This window comes from Parasteatoda tepidariorum, chromosome 8 (assembly GCF_982258835.1).
Source record: "Parasteatoda tepidariorum strain Cologne lab strain chromosome 8, Ptep-v5.0, whole genome shotgun sequence".
Lineage (NCBI taxonomy): Eukaryota > Metazoa > Arthropoda > Arachnida > Araneae > Theridiidae > Parasteatoda > Parasteatoda tepidariorum.
The window spans coordinates 78,164,457-78,184,085 of NC_141762.1; the positions used below are offsets into that span (position 1 = coordinate 78,164,457).

The window sequence follows — 19,629 nt, forward strand, 5'->3', positions numbered from 1 at the left end:
ATCATGGAAAGACCGAGTGCATACTCTTCCATCTTTTTAAGCAATAAATTTCATTCAAGCGAAAAGGGTGTACAAAAAAGAAAATCTATCATTCTTTATGAAAGAGTAGAAGCGCTGCAGAGAAACTAGCTTGCTCGAGTTCGAGCATCGGTGGTTCAGTGGTAGAATGCTCGCCTGCCACGCGGGCGGCCCGGGTTCGATTCCTGGCCGATGCACTTTTATGGAATTTATATTATTTTTGTATCTTTCTGTGATATCCATTTATCATGGAAAGACCGAGTGCATACTCTTCCATCTTTTTAAGCAATAAATTTCATTCAAGCAAAAAGGGTGTACAAAAAAGAAAATCTCTCATTCTTTATGAAAGAGTAGAAGCGCTGCAGAGAAATTAGCTTGCTCGAGTTCGAGCATCGGTGGTTCAGTGGTAGAATGCTCGCCTGCCACGCGGGCGGCCCGGGTTCGATTCCCGGCCGATGCACTTTTATGGAATTTATATTATTTTTGTATCTTTCTGTGATATCCTTTTATCATGGAAAGACCGAGTGCATACTCTTCCATCTTTTTAAGCAATAAATTTCATTCAAGCGAAAAGGGTGTACAAAAAAGAAAATCTATCATTCTTTATGAAAGAGTAGAAGCGCTGCAGAGAAACTAGCTTGCTCGAGTTCGAGCATCAGTGGTTCAGTGGTAGAATGCTCGCCTGCCACGCGGGCGGCCCGGGTTCGATTCCCGGCCGATGCACTTTTATGGATTTTATATTATTTTTGTATCTTTCTGTGATATCCTTTTATCATGGAAAGACCGAGTGCATACTCTTCCATCTTTTTAAGCAATAAATTTCATTCAAGCGAAAAGGGTGTACAAAAAAGAAAATCTATCATTCTTTATGAAAGAGTAGAAGCGCTGCAGAGAAACTAGCTTGCTCGAGTTCGAGCATCGGTGGTTCAGTGGTAGAATGCTCGCCTGCCACGCGGGCGGCCCGGGTTCGATTCCCGACCGATGCACTTTTATGGATTTTATATTATTTTTGTATCTTTCTGTGATATCCTTTTATCATGGAAAGACCGAGTGCATACTCTTCCATCTTTTTAAGCAATAAATTTCATTCAAGCGAAAAGGGTGTACAAAAAAGAAAATCTATCATTCTTTATGAAAGAGTAGAAGCGCTGCAGAGAAACTAGCTTGCTCGAGTTCGAGCATCGGTGGTTCAGTGGTAGAATGCTCGCCTGCCACGCGGGCGGCCCGGGTTCGAATCCTGGCCGATGCACTTTTATGGATTTTATATTATTTTTGTATCTTTCTGTGATATCCATTTATCATGGAAAGACCGAGTGCATACTCTTCCATCTTTTTAAGCAATAAATTTCATCCAAGCGAAAAGGGTGTACAAAAAGGAAAATCTCTCATTCTTTATGAAAGAGTAGAAGCGCTGCAGAGAAATTAGCTTGCTCGAGTTCGAAAATCGGTGGTTCAATGGTAGAATGCTCGCCTGCCACGCGGGCGGCCCGTGTTCGATTCCTGGCCGATGCACTTTTATGGATTTTATATTATTTTTGTATCTTTCTGTGATATCCATTTATCATGGAAAGACCGAGTGCATACTCTTCCATCTTTTTAAGCAATAAATTTCATCCAAGCGAAAAGGGTGTACAAAAAAGAAAATCTCTCATTCTTTATGAAAGAGTAGAAGCGCTGCAGAGAAATTAGCTTGCTCGAGTTCGAGCATCGGTGGTTCAAAGGTAGAATGCTCGCCTGCCACGCGGGCGGCCCGTGTTCGATTCCTGGCCGATGCACTTTTATGGATTTTATATTATTTTTGTATCTTTCTGTGATATCCATTTATCATGGAAAGACCGAGTGCATACTCTTCCATCTTTTTAAGCAATAAATTTCATCCAAGCGAAAAGGGTGTACAAAAAAGAAAATCTCTCATTCTTTATGAAAGAGTAGAAGCGCTGCAGAGAAATTAGCTTGCTCGAGTTCGAGCATCGGTGGTTCAATGGTAGAATGCTCGCCTGCCACGCGGGCGGCCCGGGTTCGATTCCTGGCCGATGCACTTTTATGGATTTTATATTATTTTTGTATCTTTCTGTGATATCCATTTATCATGGAAAGACCGAGTGCATACTCTTCCATCTTTTTAAGCAATAAATTTCATCCAAGCGAAAAGGGTGTACAAAAAGGAAAATCTCTCATTCTTTATGAAAGAGTAGAAGCGCTGCAGAGAAATTAGCTTGCTCGAGTTCGAAAATCGGTGGTTCAATGGTAGAATGCTCGCCTGCCACGCGGGCGGCCCGTGTTCGATTCCTGGCCGATGCACTTTTATGGATTTTATATTATTTTTGTATCTTTCTGTGATATCCATTTATCATGGAAAGACCGAGTGCATACTCTTCCATCTTTTTAAGCAATAAATTTCATCCAAGCGAAAAGGGTGTACAAAAAAGAAAATCTCTCATTCTTTATGAAAGAGTAGAAGCGCTGCAGAGAAATTAGCTTGCTCGAGTTCGAGCATCGGTGGTTCAAAGGTAGAATGCTCGCCTGCCACGCGGGCGGCCCGTGTTCGATTCCTGGCCGATGCACTTTTATGGATTTTATATTATTTTTGTATCTTTCTGTGATATCCATTTATCATGGAAAGACCGAGTGCATACTCTTCCATCTTTTTAAGCAATAAATTTCATCCAAGCGAAAAGGGTGTACAAAAAAGAAAATCTCTCATTCTTTATGAAAGAGAAGAAGCGCTGCAGAGAAATTAGCTTCCTCGAGTTCGAGCATCGGTGGTTCAATGGTAGAATGCTCGCCTGCCACGCGGGCGGCCCGGGTTCGATTCCTGGCCGATGCACTTTTATGGATTTTATATTATTTTTGTATCTTTCTGTGATATCCATTTATCATGGAAAGACCGAGTGCATACTCTTCCATCTTTTTAAGCAATAAATTTCATCCAAGCGAAAAGGGTGTACAAAAAAGAAAATCTCTCATTCTTTATGAAAGAGTAGAAGCGCTGCAGAGAAATTAGCTTGCTCGAGTTCGAGCATCGGTGGATCAATGGTAGAATGCTCGCCTGCCACGCGGGCGGCCCGTGTTCGATTCCTGGCCGATGCACTTTTATGGATTTTATATTATTTTTGTATCTTTCTGTGATATCCATTTATCATGGAAAGACCGAGTGCATACTCTTCCATCTTTTTAAGCAATAAATTTCATCCAAGCGAAAAGGGTGTACAAAAAAGAAAATCTCTCATTCTTTATGAAAGAGTAGAAGCGCTGCAGAGAAATTAGCTTGCTCGAGTTCGAGCATCGGTGGTTCAATGGTAGAATGCTCGCCTGCCACGCGGGCGGCCCGGGTTCGATTCCTGGCCGATGCACTTTTATGGATTTTATATTATTTTTGTATCTTTCTGTGATATCCATTTATCATGGAAAGACCGAGTGCATACTCTTCCATCTTTTTAAGCAATAAATTTCATCCAAGCGAAAAGGGTGTACAAAAAAGAAAATCTCTCATTCTTTATGAAAGAGTAGAAGCGCTGCAGAGAAATTAGCTTGCTCGAGTTCGAGCATCGGTGGTTCAGTGGTAGAATGCTCGCCTGCCACGCGGGCGGCCCGGGTTCGATTCCCGGCCGATGCACTTTTATGGATTTTATATTATTTTTGTATCTTTCTGTGATATCCTTTTATCATGGAAAGACCGAGTGCATACTCTTCCATCTTTTTAAGCAATAAATTTCATTCAAGCGAAAAGGGTGTACAAAAAAGAAAATCTATCATTCTTTATGAAAGAGTAGAAGCGCTGCAGAGAAACTAGCTTGCTCGAGTTCGAGCATCGGTGGTTCAGTGGTAGAATGCTCGCCTGCCACGCGGGCGGCCCGGGTTCGATTCCCGGCCGATGCACTTTTATGGATTTTATATTATTTTTGTATCTTTCTGTGATATCCTTTTATCATGGAAAGACCGAGTGCATACTCTTCCATCTTTTTAAGCAATAAATTTCATTCAAGCGAAAAGGGTGTACAAAAAAGAAAATCTATCATTCTTTATGAAAGAGTAGAAGCGCTGCAGAGAAACTAGCTTGCTCGAGTTCGAGCATCGGTGGTTCAGTGGTAGAATGCTCGCCTGCCACGCGGGCGGCCCGGGTTCGATTCCTGGCCGATGCACTTTTATGGATTTTATATTATTTTTGTATCTTTCTGTGATATCCATTTATCATGGAAAGACCGAGTGCATACTCTTCCATCTTTTTAAGCAATAAATTTCATCCAAGCGAAAAGGGTGTACAAAAAGGAAAATCTCTCATTCTTTATGAAAGAGTAGAAGCGCTGCAGAGAAATTAGCTTGCTCGAGTTCGAAAATCGGTGGTTCAATGGTAGAATGCTCGCCTGCCACGCGGGCGGCCCGTGTTCGATTCCTGGCCGATGCACTTTTATGGATTTTATATTATTTTTGTATCTTTCTGTGATATCCATTTATCATGGAAAGACCGAGTGCATACTCTTCCATCTTTTTAAGCAATAAATTTCATCCAAGCGAAAAGGGTGTACAAAAAAGAAAATCTCTCATTCTTTATGAAAGAGTAGAAGCGCTGCAGAGAAATTAGCTTGCTCGAGTTCGAGCATCGGTGGTTCAATGGTAGAATGCTCGCCTGCCACGCGGGCGGCCCGTGTTCGATTCCTGGCCGATGCACTTTTATGGATTTTATATTATTTTTGTATCTTTCTGTGATATCCATTTATCATGGAAAGACCGAGTGCATACTCTTCCATCTTTTTAAGCAATAAATTTCATCCAAGCGAAAAGGGTGTACAAAAAAGAAAATCTCTCATTCTTTATGAAAGAGTAGAAGCGCTGCAGAGAAATTAGCTTGCTCGAGTTCGAGCATCGGTGGTTCAATGGTAGAATGCTCGCCTGCCACGCGGGCGGCCCGGGTTCGATTCCTGGCCGATGCACTTTTATGGATTTTATATTATTTTTGTATCTTTCTGTGATATCCATTTATCATGGAAAGACCGAGTGCATACTCTTCCATCTTTTTAAGCAATAAATTTCATCCAAGCGAAAAGGGTGTACAAAAAGGAAAATCTCTCATTCTTTATGAAAGAGTAGAAGCGCTGCAGAGAAATTAGCTTGCTCGAGTTCGAAAATCGGTGGTTCAATGGTAGAATGCTCGCCTGCCACGCGGGCGGCCCGTGTTCGATTCCTGGCCGATGCACTTTTATGGATTTTATATTATTTTTGTATCTTTCTGTGATATCCATTTATCATGGAAAGACCGAGTGCATACTCTTCCATCTTTTTAAGCAATAAATTTCATCCAAGCGAAAAGGGTGTACAAAAAAGAAAATCTCTCATTCTTTATGAAAGAGTAGAAGCGCTGCAGAGAAATTAGCTTGCTCGAGTTCGAGCATCGGTGGTTCAAAGGTAGAATGCTCGCCTGCCACGCGGGCGGCCCGTGTTCGATTCCTGGCCGATGCACTTTTATGGATTTTATATTATTTTTGTATCTTTCTGTGATATCCATTTATCATGGAAAGACCGAGTGCATACTCTTCCATCTTTTTAAGCAATAAATTTCATCCAAGCGAAAAGGGTGTACAAAAAAGAAAATCTCTCATTCTTTATGAAAGAGTAGAAGCGCTGCAGAGAAATTAGCTTCCTCGAGTTCGAGCATCGGTGGTTCAATGGTAGAATGCTCGCCTGCCACGCGGGCGGCCCGGGTTCGATTCCTGGCCGATGCACTTTTATGGATTTTATATTATTTTTGTATCTTTCTGTGATATCCATTTATCATGGAAAGACCGAGTGCATACTCTTCCATCTTTTTAAGCAATAAATTTCATCCAAGCGAAAAGGGTGTACAAAAAAGAAAATCTCTCATTCTTTATGAAAGAGTAGAAGCGCTGCAGAGAAATTAGCTTGCTCGAGTTCGAGCATCGGTGGTTCAATGGTAGAATGCTCGCCTGCCACGCGGGCGGCCCGTGTTCGATTCCTGGCCGATGCACTTTTATGGATTTTATATTATTTTTGTATCTTTCTGTGATATCCATTTATCATGGAAAGACCGAGTGCATACTCTTCCATCTTTTTAAGCAATAAATTTCATCCAAGCGAAAAGGGTGTACAAAAAAGAAAATCTCTCATTCTTTATGAAAGAGTAGAAGCGCTGCAGAGAAATTAGCTTGCTCGAGTTCGAGCATCGGTGGTTCAATGGTAGAATGCTCGCCTGCCACGCGGGCGGCCCGGGTTCGATTCCTGGCCGATGCACTTTTATGGATTTTATATTATTTTTGTATCTTTCTGTGATATCCATTTATCATGGAAAGACCGAGTGCATACTCTTCCATCTTTTTAAGCAATAAATTTCATCCAAGCGAAAAGGGTGTACAAAAAGGAAAATCTCTCATTCTTTATGAAAGAGTAGAAGCGCTGCAGAGAAATTAGCTTGCTCGAGTTCGAAAATCGGTGGTTCAATGGTAGAATGCTCGCCTGCCACGCGGGCGGCCCGTGTTCGATTCCTGGCCGATGCACTTTTATGGATTTTATATTATTTTTGTATCTTTCTGTGATATCCATTTATCATGGAAAGACCGAGTGCATACTCTTCCATCTTTTTAAGCAATAAATTTCATCCAAGCGAAAAGGGTGTACAAAAAAGAAAATCTCTCATTCTTTATGAAAGAGTAGAAGCGCTGCAGAGAAATTAGCTTGCTCGAGTTCGAGCATCGGTGGTTCAAAGGTAGAATGCTCGCCTGCCACGCGGGCGGCCCGTGTTCGATTCCTGGCCGATGCACTTTTATGGATTTTATATTATTTTTGTATCTTTCTGTGATATCCATTTATCATGGAAAGACCGAGTGCATACTCTTCCATCTTTTTAAGCAATAAATTTCATCCAAGCGAAAAGGGTGTACAAAAAAGAAAATCTCTCATTCTTTATGAAAGAGTAGAAGCGCTGCAGAGAAATTAGCTTCCTCGAGTTCGAGCATCGGTGGTTCAATGGTAGAATGCTCGCCTGCCACGCGGGCGGCCCGGGTTCGATTCCTGGCCGATGCACTTTTATGGATTTTATATTATTTTTGTATCTTTCTGTGATATCCATTTATCATGGAAAGACCGAGTGCATACTCTTCCATCTTTTTAAGCAATAAATTTCATCCAAGCGAAAAGGGTGTACAAAAAAGAAAATCTCTCATTCTTTATGAAAGAGTAGAAGCGCTGCAGAGAAATTAGCTTGCTCGAGTTCGAGCATCGGTGGTTCAATGGTAGAATGCTCGCCTGCCACGCGGGCGGCCCGTGTTCGATTCCTGGCCGATGCACTTTTATGGATTTTATATTATTTTTGTATCTTTCTGTGATATCCATTTATCATGGAAAGACCGAGTGCATACTCTTCCATCTTTTTAAGCAATAAATTTCATCCAAGCGAAAAGGGTGTACAAAAAAGAAAATCTCTCATTCTTTATGAAAGAGTAGAAGCGCTGCAGAGAAATTAGCTTGCTCGAGTTCGAGCATCGGTGGTTCAATGGTAGAATGCTCGCCTGCCACGCGGGCGGCCCGGGTTCGATTCCTGGCCGATGCACTTTTATGGATTTTATATTATTTTTGTATCTTTCTGTGATATCCATTTATCATGGAAAGACCGAGTGCATACTCTTCCATCTTTTTAAGCAATAAATTTCATCCAAGCGAAAAGGGTGTACAAAAAAGAAAATCTCTCATTCTTTATGAAAGAGTAGAAGCGCTGCAGAGAAATTAGCTTGCTCGAGTTCGAGCATCGGTGGTTCAGTGGTAGAATGCTCGCCTGCCACGCGGGCGGCCCGGGTTCGATTCCCGGCCGATGCACTTTTATGGATTTTATATTATTTTTGTATCTTCTGTGATATCCTTTTATCATGGAAAGACCGAGTGCATACTCTTCCATCTTTTTAAGCAATAAATTTCATTCAAGCGAAAAGGGTGTACAAAAAAGAAAATCTATCATTCTTTATGAAAGAGTAGAAGCGCTGCAGAGAAACTAGCCTGCTGGAGTTCGAGCATCGGTGGTTCAGTGGTAGAATGCTCGCCTGCCACGCGGGCGGCCCGGGTTCGATTCCCGGCCGATGCACTTTTATGGATTTTATATTATTTTTGTATCTTTCTGTGATATCCTTTTATCATGGAAAGACCGAGTGCATACTCTTCCATCTTTTTGAGCAATAAATTTCATTCAAGCGAAAAGGGTGTACAAAAAATAAAATCTCTCATTCTTTATGAAAGAGTAGAAGCTCTGCAGAGAAACTAGCTAGCTCGAGCTCGAGCATCGGTGGTTCAATGGTAGAATGCTCGCCTGCCACGCGGGCGGCCCGGGTTCGATTCCCGGCCGATGCACTTTTATGGATTTTATATTATTTTTGTATCTTTCTGTGATATCCTTTTATCATGGAAAGACCGAGTGCATACTCTTCCATCTTTTTAAGCAATAAATTTCATTCAAGCGAAAAGGTTGTGCGAAAAAGAAAATCTCTCATTCTTTATGAAAGAGTAGAAGCGCTGCAGAGAAACTAGCTTCGTCGAGTTCGAGCGTCGGTGGTTCAGTGGTAGAATGCTCGCCTGCCACGCGGGCGGCCCAGGTTCGATTCCTGGCCGATGCACTTTTATGGATTTTATATTATTTTTGTATCTTTCTGTGATATCCATTTATCATGGAAAGACCGAGTGCATACTCTTCCATCTTTTTAAGCAATAAATTTCATTCAAGCGAAAAGGGTGTACAAAAAAGAAAATCTATCATTCTTTATGAAAGAGTAGAAGCGCTGCAGAGAAACTAGCTTGCTCGAGTTCGAGCATCGGTGGTTCAGTGGTAGAATGCTCGCCTGCCACGCGGGCGGCCCGGGTTCGATTCCCGGCCGATGCACTTTTATGGATTTTATATTATTTTTGTATCTTTCTGTGATATCCATTTATCATGGAAAGACCGAGTGCATACTCTTCCATCTTTTTGAGCAATAAATTTCATTCAAGCGAAAAGGGTGTACAAAAAATAAAATCTCTCATTCTTTATGAAAGAGTAGAAGCTCTGCAGAGAAACTAGCTAGCTCGAGTTCGAGCATCGGTGGTTCAATGGTAGAATGCTCGCCTGCCACGCGGGCGGCCCGGGTTCGATTCCCGGCCGATGCACTTTTATGGATTTTATATTATTTTTGTATCTTTCTGTGATATCCATTTATCATGGAAAGACCGAGTGCATACTCTTCCATCTTTTTGAGCAATAACTTTCATCCAAGCGAAAAGGGTGTACAAAAAATAAAATCTCTCATTCTTTATGAAAGAGTAGAAGCTCTGCAGAGAAACTAGCTAGCTCGAGTTCGAGCATCGGTGGTTCAATGGTAGAATGCTCGCCTGCCACGCGGGCGGCCCGGGTTCGATTCCCGGCCGATGCACTTTTATGGATTTTATATTATTTTTGTATCTTTCTGTGATATCCATTTATCATGGAAAGACCGAGTGCATACTCTTCCATCTTTTTAAGCAATAACTTTCATCCAAGCGAAAAGGGTGTACAAAAAAGAAAATCTCTCATTCTTTATGAAAGAGTAGAAGCGCTGCAGAGAAACTAGCTTGCTCGAGTTCGAGCATCGGTGGTTCAGTGGTAGAATGCTCGCCCGCCACGCGGGCGGCCCGGGTTCGATTCCCGGCCGATGCACTTTTATGGATTTTATATTATTTTTGTATCTTTCTGTGATATCCATTTATCATGGAAAGACCGAGTGCATACTCTTCCATCTTTTTGAGCAATAAATTTCATTCAAGCGAAAAGGGTGTACAAAAAATAAAATCTCTCATTCTTTATGAAAGAGTAGAAGCTCTGCAGAGAAACTAGCTAGCTCGAGTTCGAGCATCGGTGGTTCAATGGTAGAATGCTCGCCGGCCACGCGGGCGGCCCGGGTTCGATTCCCGGCCGATGCACTTTTATGGATTTTATATTATTTTTGTATCTTTCTGTGATATCCTTTTATCATGGAAAGACCGAGTGCATACTCTTCCATCTTTTTAAGCAATAAATTTCATTCAAGCGAAAAGGTTGTGCAAAAAAGAAGATCTCTCATTCTTTATGAAAGAGTAGAAGCGCTGCAGAGAAACTAGCTTCGTCGAGTTCGAGCGTCGGTGGTTCAGTGGTAGAATGCTCGCCTGCCACGCGGGCGGCCCGGGTTCGATTCCTGGCCGATGCACTTTTATGGATTTTATATTATTTTTGTATCTTTCAGTGATATCCATTTATCATGGAAAGACCGAGTGCATACTCTTCCATCTTTTTGAGCAATAAATTTCATTCAAGCGAAAAGGGTGTACAAAAAATAAAATCTCTCATTCTTTATGAAAGAGTAGAAGCTCTGCAGAGAAACTAGCTAGCTCGAGTTCGAGCATCGGTGGTTCAATGGTAGAATGCTCGCCTGCCACGCGGGCGGCCCGGGTTCGATTCCCGGCCGATGCACTTTTATGGATTTTATATTATTTTTGTATCTTTCTGTGATATCCTTTTATCATGGAAAGACCGAGTGCATACTCTTCCATCTTTTTAAGCAATAAATTTCATTCAAGCGAAAAGGTTGTGCAAAAAAGAAGATCTCTCATTCTTTATGAAAGAGTAGAAGCGCTGCAGAGAAACTAGCTTCGTCGAGTTCGAGCGTCGGTGGTTCAGTGGTAGAATGCTCGCCTGCCACGCGGGCGGCCCGGGTTCGATTCCTGGCCGATGCACTTTTATGGATTTTATATTATTTTTGTATCTTTCAGTGATATCCATTTATCATGGAAAGACCGAGTGCATACTCTTCCATCTTTTTAAGCAATAAATTTCATCCAAGCGAAAAGGGTGTACAAAAAGGAAAATCTCTCATTCTTTATGAAAGAGTAGAAGCGCTGCAGAGAAATTAGCTTGCTCGAGTTCGAGCATCGGTGGTTCAGTGGTAGAATGCTCGCCTGCCACGCGGGCGGCCCGGGTTCGATTCCCGGCCGATGCACTTTTATGGATTTTATATTATTTTCGTATCTTTCTGTGATATCCATTTATCATGGAAAGACCGAGTGCATACTCTTCCATCTTTTTAAGCAATAAATTTCATTCAAGCGAAAAGGGTGTACAAAAAAGAAAATCTCTCATTCTTTATGAAAGAGTAGAAGCGCTGCAGAGAAACTAGCTCTCGAGTTCAAGCATCGGTGGTTCAGTGGTAGAATGCTCGCCTGCCACGCTGGTGGCCCGGGTTCGATTCCCGACCGATGCACTTTTATGGATTTTATATTATTTTTGTATCTTTCTGTGATATCCATTTATCATGGAAAGACCGAGTGCATACTCTTCCATCTTTTTAAGCAATAAATTTCATTCAAGCGAAAAGGTTGTGCAAAAAAGAAAATCTCTCATTCTTTATGAAAGAGTAGAAGCGCTGCAGAGAAACTAGCTTCGTCGAGTTCGAGCGTCGGTGGTTCAGTGGTAGAATGCTCGCCTGCCACGCGGGCGGCCCGGGTTCGATTCCTGGCCGATGCACTTTTATGGATTTTATATTATTTTTGTATCTTTCTGTGATATCCATTTATCATGGAAAGACCGAGTGCATACTCTTCCATCTTTTTAAGCAATAAATTTCATCCAAGCGAAAAGGGTGTACAAAAAGGAAAATCTCTCATTCTTTATGAAAGAGTAGAAGCGCTGCAGAGAAATTAGCTTGCTCGAGTTCGAGCATCGGTGGTTCAGTGGTAGAATGCTCGCCTGCCACGCGGGCGGCCCGGGTTCGATTCCCGGCCGATGCACTTTTATGGATTTTATATTATTTTTGTATCTTTCTGTGATATCCATTTATCATGGAAAGACCGAGTGCATACTCTTCCATCTTTTTAAGCAATAACTTTCATCCAAGCGAAAAGGGTGTACAAAAAAGAAAATCTCTCATTCTTTATGAAAGAGTAGAAGCGCTGCAGAGAAACTAGCTTGCTCGAGTTCGAGCATCGGTGGTTCAGTGGTAGAATGCTCGCCTGCCACGCGGGCGGCCCGGGTTCGATTCCCGGCCGATGCATTTTTATGGATTTTATATTATTTTTGTATCTTTCTGTGATATCCATTTATCATGGAAAGACCGAGTGCATACTCTTCCATCTTTTTGAGCAATAAATTTCTTTCAAGCGAAAAGGGTGTACAAAAAATAAAATCTCTCATTCTTTATGAAAGAGTAGAAGCTCTGCAGAGAAACTAGCTTGCTCGAGTTCGAGCATCGGTGGTTCAATGGTAGAATGCTCGCCTGCCACGCGGGCGGCCCGGGTTCGATTCCCGGCCGATGCACTTTTATGGATTTTATATTATTTTTGTATCTTTCTGTGATATCCTTTTATCATGGAAAGACCGAGTGCATACTCTTCCATCTTTTTAAGCAATAAATTTCATTCAAGCGAAAAGGTTGTGCAAAAAAGAAAATCTCTCATTCTTTATGAAAGAGTAGAAGCGCTGCAGAGAAACTAGCTTCGTCGAGTTCGAGCGTCGGTGGTTCAGTGGTAGAATGCTCGCCTGCCACGCGGGCGGCCCGGGTTCGATTCCTGGCCGATGCACTTTTATGGATTTTATATTATTTTTGTATCTTTCTGTGATATCCATTTATCATGGAAAGACCGAGTGCATACTCTTCCATCTTTTTAAGCAATAAATTTCATCCAAGCGAAAAGGGTGTACAAAAAGGAAAATCTCTCATTCTTTATGAAAGAGTAGAAGCGCTGCAGAGAAATTAGCTTGCTCGAGTTCGAGCATCGGTGGTTCAGTGGTAGAATGCTCGCCTGCCACGCGGGCGGCCCGGGTTCGATTCCCGGCCGATGCACTTTTAAAGATTTTATATTAATTTTGTATCTTTCTGTGATATCCATTTATCATGGAAAGACCGAGTGCATACTCTTCCATCTTTTTAAGCAATAAATTTCATTCAAGCGAAAAGGGTGTACAAAAAAGAAAATCTATCATTCTTTATGAAAGAGTAGAAGCGCTGCAGAGAAACTAGCTTGCTCGAGTTCGAGCATCGGTGGTTCAGTGGTAGAATGCTCGCCTGCCACGCGGGCGGCCCGGGTTCGATTCCCGGCCGATGCACTTTTATGGATTTTATATTATTTTTGTATCTTTCTGTGATATCCATTTATCATGGAAAGACCGAGTGCATACTCTTCCATCTTTTTAAGCAATAACTTTCATCCAAGCGAAAAGGGTGTACAAAAAAGAAAATCTCTCATTCTTTATGAAAGAGTAGAAGCGCTGCAGAGAAACTAGCTTGCTCGAGTTCGAGCATCTTTGGTTCAGTGGTAGAATGCTCGCCCGCCACGCGGGCGGCCCGGGTTCGATTCCCGGCCGATGCACTTTTATGGATTTTATATTATTTTTGTATCTTTCTGTGATATCCATTTATCATGGAAAGACCGAGTGCATACTCTTCCATCTTTTTAAGCAATAAATTTCATCCAAGCGAAAAGGGTGTACAAAAAAGAAAATCTCTCATTCTTTATGAAAGAGTAGAAGCGCTGCAGAGAAACTAGCTTGCTCGAGTTCGAGCATTGGTGGTTCAGTGGTAGAGTGCTCGCCTGCCACGCGGGCGGCCCGGGTTCGATTCCCGGCCGATGCACTTTTATGGATTTTATATTATTTTTGTATCTTTCTGTGATATCCATTTATCATGGAAAGACCGAGTGCATACTCTTCCATCTTTTTAAGCAATAAATTTCATTCAAGCGAAAAGGGTGTACAAAAAAGAAAATCTCTCATTCTTTATGAAAGAGTAGAAGCGCTGCAGAGAAACTAGCTTGCTCGAGTTCGAGCATCGGTGGTTCAGTGGTAGAATGCTCGCCCGCCACGCGGGCGGCCCGGGTTCGATTCCCGGCCGATGCACTTTTATGGATTTTATATTATTTTTGTATCTTTCTGTGATATCCATTTATCATGGAAAGACCGAGTGCATACTCTTCCATCTTTTTAAGCAATAAATTTCATTCAAGCGAAAAGGGTGTACAAAAAAGAAAATCTCTCATTCTTTATGAAAGAGTAGAAGCGCTGCAGAGAAACTAGCTTGCTCGAGTTCGAGCATCGGTGGTTCAGTGGTAGAATGCTCGCCCGCCACGCGGGCGGCCCGGGTTCGATTCCCGGCCGATGCACTTTTATGGATTTTATATTATTTTTGTATCTTTCTGTGATATCCTTTTATCATGGAAAGACCGAGTGCATACTCTTCCATCTTTTTAAGCAATAAATTTCATTCAAGCGAAAAGATTGTACAAAAAAGAAAATCTATCATTCTTTATGAAAGAGTAGAAGCGCTGCAGAGAAACTAGCTTGCTCGAGTTCGAGCATCGGTGGTTCAGGGGTAGAATGCTCGCCTGCCACGCGGGCGGCCCGGGTTCGATTCCCGGCAGATGCACTTTTATGGATTTTATTATATTTTTGTATCTTTCTGTGATATCCATTTATCATGGAAAGACCGAGTGCATACTCCTCCATCTTTTTAAGCAATAAATTTCATTCAAGCGAAAAGGGTGTACAAAAAAGAAAATCTCTCATTCTTTATGAAAGAGTAGAAGCGCTGCAGAGAAACTAGCTCTCGAGTTCAAGCATCGGTGTATCAGTGGTAGAATGCTCGCCTGCCACGCTGGTGGCCCGGGTTCGATTCCCGACCGATGCACTTTTATGGATTTTATATTATTTTTGTATCTTTCTGTGATATCCATTTATCATGGAAAGACCGAGTGCATACTCTTCCATCTTTTTAAGCAATAAATTTCATTCAAGCGAAAAGGTTGTGCAAAAAAGAAAATCTCTCATTCTTTATGAAAGAGTAGAAGCGCTGCAGAGAAACTAGCTTCGTCGAGTTCGAGCGTCGGTGGTTCAGTGGTAGAATGCTCGCCTGCCACGCGGGCGGCCCGGGTTCGATTCCTGGCCGATGCACTTTTATGGATTTTATATTATTTTTGTATCTTTCTGTGATATCCATTTATCATGGAAAGACCGAGTGCATACTCTTCCATCTTTTTAAGCAATAACTTTCATCCAAGCGAAAAGGGTGTACAAAAAAGAAAATCTCTCATTCTTTATGAAAGAGTAGAAGCGCTGCAGAGAAACTAGCTTGCTCGAGTTCGAGTATCGGTGGTTCAGTGGTAGAATGCTCGCCCGCCACGCGGGCGGCCCGGGTTCGATTCCCGGCCGATGCACTTTTATGAATTTTATATTATTTTTGTATCTTTCTGTGATATCCATTTATCATGGAAAGACCGAGTGCATACTCTTCCATCTTTTTGAGCAATAAATTTCATTCAAGCGAAAAGGGTGTACAAAAAATAAAATCTCTTATTCTTTATGAAAGAGTAGAAGCTCTGCAGAGAAACTAGCTAGCTCGAGTTCGAGCATCGGTGGTTCAATGGTAGAATGCTCGCCTGCCACGCGGGCGGCCCGGGTTCGATTCCCTGCCGATGCACTTTTATGGATTTTATATTATTTTTGTATCTTTCTGTGATATCCTTTTATCATGGAAAGACCGAGTGCATACTCTTCCATCTTTTTAAGCAATAAATTTCATTCAAGCGAAAAGGGTGTACAAAAAAGAAAATCTATCATTCTTTATGAAAGAGTAGAAGCGCTGCAGAGAAACTAGCTTGCTCGAGTTCGAGCATCGGTGGTTCAGGGGTAGAATGCTCGCCTGCCACGCGGGCGGCCCGGGTTCGATTCCCGGCAGATGCACTTTTATGGATTTTATTATATTTTTGTATCTTTCTGTGATATCCATTTATCATGGAAAGACCGAGTGCATACTCCTCCATCTTTTTAAGCAATAAATTTCATTCAAGCGAAAAGGGTGTGCAAAAAAGAAAATCTCTCATTCTTTATGAAAGAGTAGAAGCGCTGCAGAGAAACTAGTTTGCTCGAGTTCGAGCATCGGTGGTTCAGTGGTAGAATGCTCGCCTGCCACGCGGGCGGCCCGGGTTCGATTCCCAGCCGATGCACTTTTATGGATTTTATATTATTTTTGAATCTTTCTGTGATATCCATTTATCATGGAAAGACCGAGTGCATACTCTTCCATCTTTTTGAGCAATAAATTTCATTCAAGCGAAAAGGGTGTACAAAAAAGAAAATCTCTCATTCTTTATGAAAGAGTAGAAGCGCTGCAGAGAAACTAGCTTGCTCGAGTTCGAGCATCGGTGGTTCAGTGGTAGAATGCTCGCCTGCCACGCGGGCGGCCCGGGTTCGATTCCCGGCCGATGCACTCTTATGGATTTTATATTATTTTTATATCTTTCTGTGATATCCATTTATCAATGAGAGACCGAGTACATACTCTTCCATCTTTCTAAACAATAAATTTCATCCAAGCGAAAAGGGTGCACAAAAAACAAAATCTCTCATTCTTTATGAAAGATTAGAAGCGCTGGAGAGAACCTAGCTTGCTCGAATTCGAGTATCTGTGGTTCAGTGGTAGAATGCTCTCCTGCCACGCGGGCGGCCCGAGTTCGATTCCCGGACGATCCACTTTTATGGATTTGATACCCTTCTATGATATCCATTTATCATGGAAAGACCGAGTGTATTCTCTTCTATCTTTTTGAACAATAAATTTCGTCCAAGCTAAAAGGGTGTACCAAAAAAAATCACTCATTCTTTATGAAAGAGTACAAGCGCTGCAGAGAAACTAGCTTGCTCGAGTTATCATTGAAAGATCGAGTGTATACTTTACTATCTCTTTCAGGTTTTTAGTTTTAAGTAATTACAATTCGAAGAAATAAAATGTCGAAGATAAACTAACGAACATTTAATTGTAATACTTAATTTTAGAGATTTAAGAATTTTAAAAAAAGTACTGTGCTTGTTTTTCTGTATATTGTTTTCTGTACTTCGTTTTTTAAAAATTATTATTATAGACTCAAGATTATTGTTTACCGACAGGAGCAGCGACAATCAATGTCATAATTTTATGTTTAATATTGAGAAAACTATAAACAAGGAAAACTGAATAAAAAAATTTGAAACTCATAAAATTTTGAAATCTGAAAATCAACATTAAATCAATAAAATGGCAATATATATATATTATTTTATTAAAGTATTTTTTAACAAATTTAGCAAAATTAAACGTTCTTTAAATTTTTACTTTTAATTTAACATTATACAAATGGAAGAAAAGTTATAAAATTTGTATTTGCTTAAATGATGAATCTCCATTTGCTGGTATACTTTATGAATATGGATGCTTTCTTTAAAAGTACTGTGCAGCTGGAAATACTGTGCGTTTCTATTATTTTCTTCTCTTAATGTAGTAATTTGTGAATTTTTCTAACTAATCGTGGATTTATTTTCCTTTAAATTTTGTATCAATGGTTTCTGTGAATAGGCTAATGTTACATTTATCTTTGCAACTTTCAATTCTTCTTTACAAAAAAGCACCACAAATTAAATTTTCGTGCAGCATTGTGGGAGGTGGATATACTGAAGGTATATCTACTACTCCCGCTACTTATTGAGTTTTCGCAAATTATCATAGGGCAGGATGTCATCGGCCCTGAATAAAAGAGATAAAACAATGAATGCTGCACAGTATGTAGACTTATTTGATTGCCAAAGTATTACATATATTTCTGCATTTTATTTTTGGTAAATAAGTGCACTTTAACATTTTTCTTTTCAACAAGCAAGTAAAAAAAAAAAAAAGATTTTAGGAGAAAATAATTTTGTAATAAGTGTTTATCTTTTATCTAGCCTTACAATTCTCCAGCGGTCTTTACGGCCGCTTACCAGTAGGATGGAAGCACTTATCAATAGGATGGAAGCGCTGCAGTTCATCAATAGTTTATCAATAGAGAAATAGGCCTGCGCGTGATAGAGCATCGGTGGTTCTTTTGTTGAATGCTCACCTTCCACATGGGTGGTCCTAATTCGATTCCCAGCTGATTATTTCACTTTTTGTTTTAAATTAGTAATCTAAAGATCTTGTGTACTCTGGGTTTTTAAATGATACCTAAATTATCAGCATACACAAAGCTTCATTGTTACCTAAATTATCAGCATGCCCCGAGCTTTAGTTAAGATTTGATATTTTTGGTTAGATTACGATCGAAATTTTCTTCAGTGACATCAAATTTTCTTTGTGGTACGGATCATAAAAAAATTTGTTTGTAGTGGTCAGAAAACAATTTAAACTTGTTATACCACTCCTCACAGAGTACCTATTGAAATTTGTTGAACTGAAAAGCTTTTTAATGATAAAATGATTCAGTCCACATAAAAAAATAGGTATAACAGAAAAAAATTGTTCTTTCAGGGGAAATATGAACCTGCTTGCGGTTTTCATATTCTGATTCTAATGCAGCTCAATGCGATTCGCGCATGCACAGCGGTACGTCTAAGGAGTTTTGAAACCCTCGAACACCTGTCGATCACAATCGCATACAGTGTGAATGCTTCAACTAACAAATTACTATTACCCTGTTTCCACTAGCAGCAGATTTAAGCTTTCAGAACTTGCTGGAGGAAGTGGTTTGTCCTTTTCTCTGGACCGCGATCGAACGCGCTTGAACCGCATGCAGTGTAAACGGTTCTTTTTAAAAACTCGAAGCTTGCTGTAGAGGTCGAACTCGTAACACTAGCATATAGTTTCTTTCAGTGGCAACCGTACTCACTTGTTTACAAATTTTTGAAATTTGAGTGGCCGGTAGATGAAAAATAGTTCAGTTTGATTTATAATTACGTTTTATCTTAATTTCTACTACGTTATTCACCGATCAGAAATGGGTGCATTTAACAGCAAAGCCAAGGAGCACACTAATACACCTCCCGCTAGACCTTGCACGTTGAAAAGAATCGAAGATCCGAGATCCCCAACGGAAGAAATCAGCCGAACTCCTATTGAAGTAGCTGATAAATTTATGAGGGATGGTGAGTCTATTTTGTCACAAAGAGCCAATGCATTGAAAGAACAAAATCAATACAGCTCTTTGGATTATAGTCCACGAATCCGGAAAAGCGAATGGTTGGTGAAAGATTTTCGAAAATTGAAATCCAATTTCGCTGCAGCGTTTGAAAATGAAGCTGCTGCATCCTCTGAATTGGACCAAACGAACTTGGTGGATAAAGAAGTGAGCGGAAAGGAAAATTTATCAAAAGCCATTCCCAGCTTTGGTCATGAATAGTTGTGACTCTGGTTAACATCTAATTTCGAACATGAATAGTGCTGGCATTTGAAAGAGTTTATGTAGTGATATGCTACGAACAAACTAATGTTCATTTTAAAACGTGAAAAGAGTATCATTGTTATGGTGTCTTTCCACTTTAGTATAGTATTTCTATTGGATTTTCTACACTCATGACACATTTTTCATTTATTTCAAAAATAATACTTTAGATTTTTAATTGTGGTATTCAATTGAAATGTTTTATGTAAATATCTGTGTTGTTTTGAATTGTGTTCGAACCTATTGGTTGTTTTATGAAAAGGGGAAGTCCATGCTGAATATTTTTAACTTCAGAGTTATTTATTTTGTATTAATTAGTTTAATTTTTGGGGAAAATTTCTGTGTCGTTACCTATTTTTGCCAACTTTAATCATTAAAAGGTTTTTGATCTTGCAAAATTTGTATAAAAAGATGCAG

At 40.6% G+C, this 19,629-nt stretch overlaps 12 non-coding genes across 12 annotated transcripts; all 12 read left to right on the top strand.

Annotated features, from left to right (window-relative positions):
• The first annotated feature begins 407 nt into the window (after positions 1-407).
• TRNAG-GCC (transfer RNA glycine (anticodon GCC)) lies at positions 408-478 on the top strand. Its single transcript has one exon. It is a non-coding gene; the product is annotated as a tRNA-Gly (tRNA).
• Positions 479-3,563: 3,085 nt separating this feature from the next.
• On the top strand, positions 3,564-3,634 carry TRNAG-GCC (transfer RNA glycine (anticodon GCC)). Its single transcript has one exon. It is a non-coding gene; the product is annotated as a tRNA-Gly (tRNA).
• Positions 3,635-3,826: 192 nt separating this feature from the next.
• On the top strand, positions 3,827-3,897 carry TRNAG-GCC (transfer RNA glycine (anticodon GCC)). The gene has a single exon. It is a non-coding gene; the product is annotated as a tRNA-Gly (tRNA).
• Positions 3,898-7,771: 3,874 nt separating this feature from the next.
• TRNAG-GCC (transfer RNA glycine (anticodon GCC)) lies at positions 7,772-7,842 on the top strand. Its single transcript has one exon. It is a non-coding gene; the product is annotated as a tRNA-Gly (tRNA).
• Positions 7,843-8,033: 191 nt separating this feature from the next.
• On the top strand, positions 8,034-8,104 carry TRNAG-GCC (transfer RNA glycine (anticodon GCC)). The gene has a single exon. It is a non-coding gene; the product is annotated as a tRNA-Gly (tRNA).
• Positions 8,105-8,822: 718 nt separating this feature from the next.
• Positions 8,823-8,893, top strand: TRNAG-GCC (transfer RNA glycine (anticodon GCC)). The gene has a single exon. It is a non-coding gene; the product is annotated as a tRNA-Gly (tRNA).
• Positions 8,894-10,926: 2,033 nt separating this feature from the next.
• Positions 10,927-10,997, top strand: TRNAG-GCC (transfer RNA glycine (anticodon GCC)). The gene has a single exon. It is a non-coding gene; the product is annotated as a tRNA-Gly (tRNA).
• Positions 10,998-11,713: 716 nt separating this feature from the next.
• Positions 11,714-11,784, top strand: TRNAG-GCC (transfer RNA glycine (anticodon GCC)). Its single transcript has one exon. It is a non-coding gene; the product is annotated as a tRNA-Gly (tRNA).
• Positions 11,785-11,976: 192 nt separating this feature from the next.
• TRNAG-GCC (transfer RNA glycine (anticodon GCC)) lies at positions 11,977-12,047 on the top strand. Its single transcript has one exon. It is a non-coding gene; the product is annotated as a tRNA-Gly (tRNA).
• A 718-nt stretch (positions 12,048-12,765) lies between these two features.
• On the top strand, positions 12,766-12,836 carry TRNAG-GCC (transfer RNA glycine (anticodon GCC)). Its single transcript has one exon. It is a non-coding gene; the product is annotated as a tRNA-Gly (tRNA).
• A 192-nt stretch (positions 12,837-13,028) lies between these two features.
• On the top strand, positions 13,029-13,099 carry TRNAG-GCC (transfer RNA glycine (anticodon GCC)). Its single transcript has one exon. It is a non-coding gene; the product is annotated as a tRNA-Gly (tRNA).
• Positions 13,100-16,182: 3,083 nt separating this feature from the next.
• On the top strand, positions 16,183-16,253 carry TRNAG-GCC (transfer RNA glycine (anticodon GCC)). The gene has a single exon. It is a non-coding gene; the product is annotated as a tRNA-Gly (tRNA).
• The last annotated feature ends 3,376 nt before the right edge of the window (positions 16,254-19,629 follow it).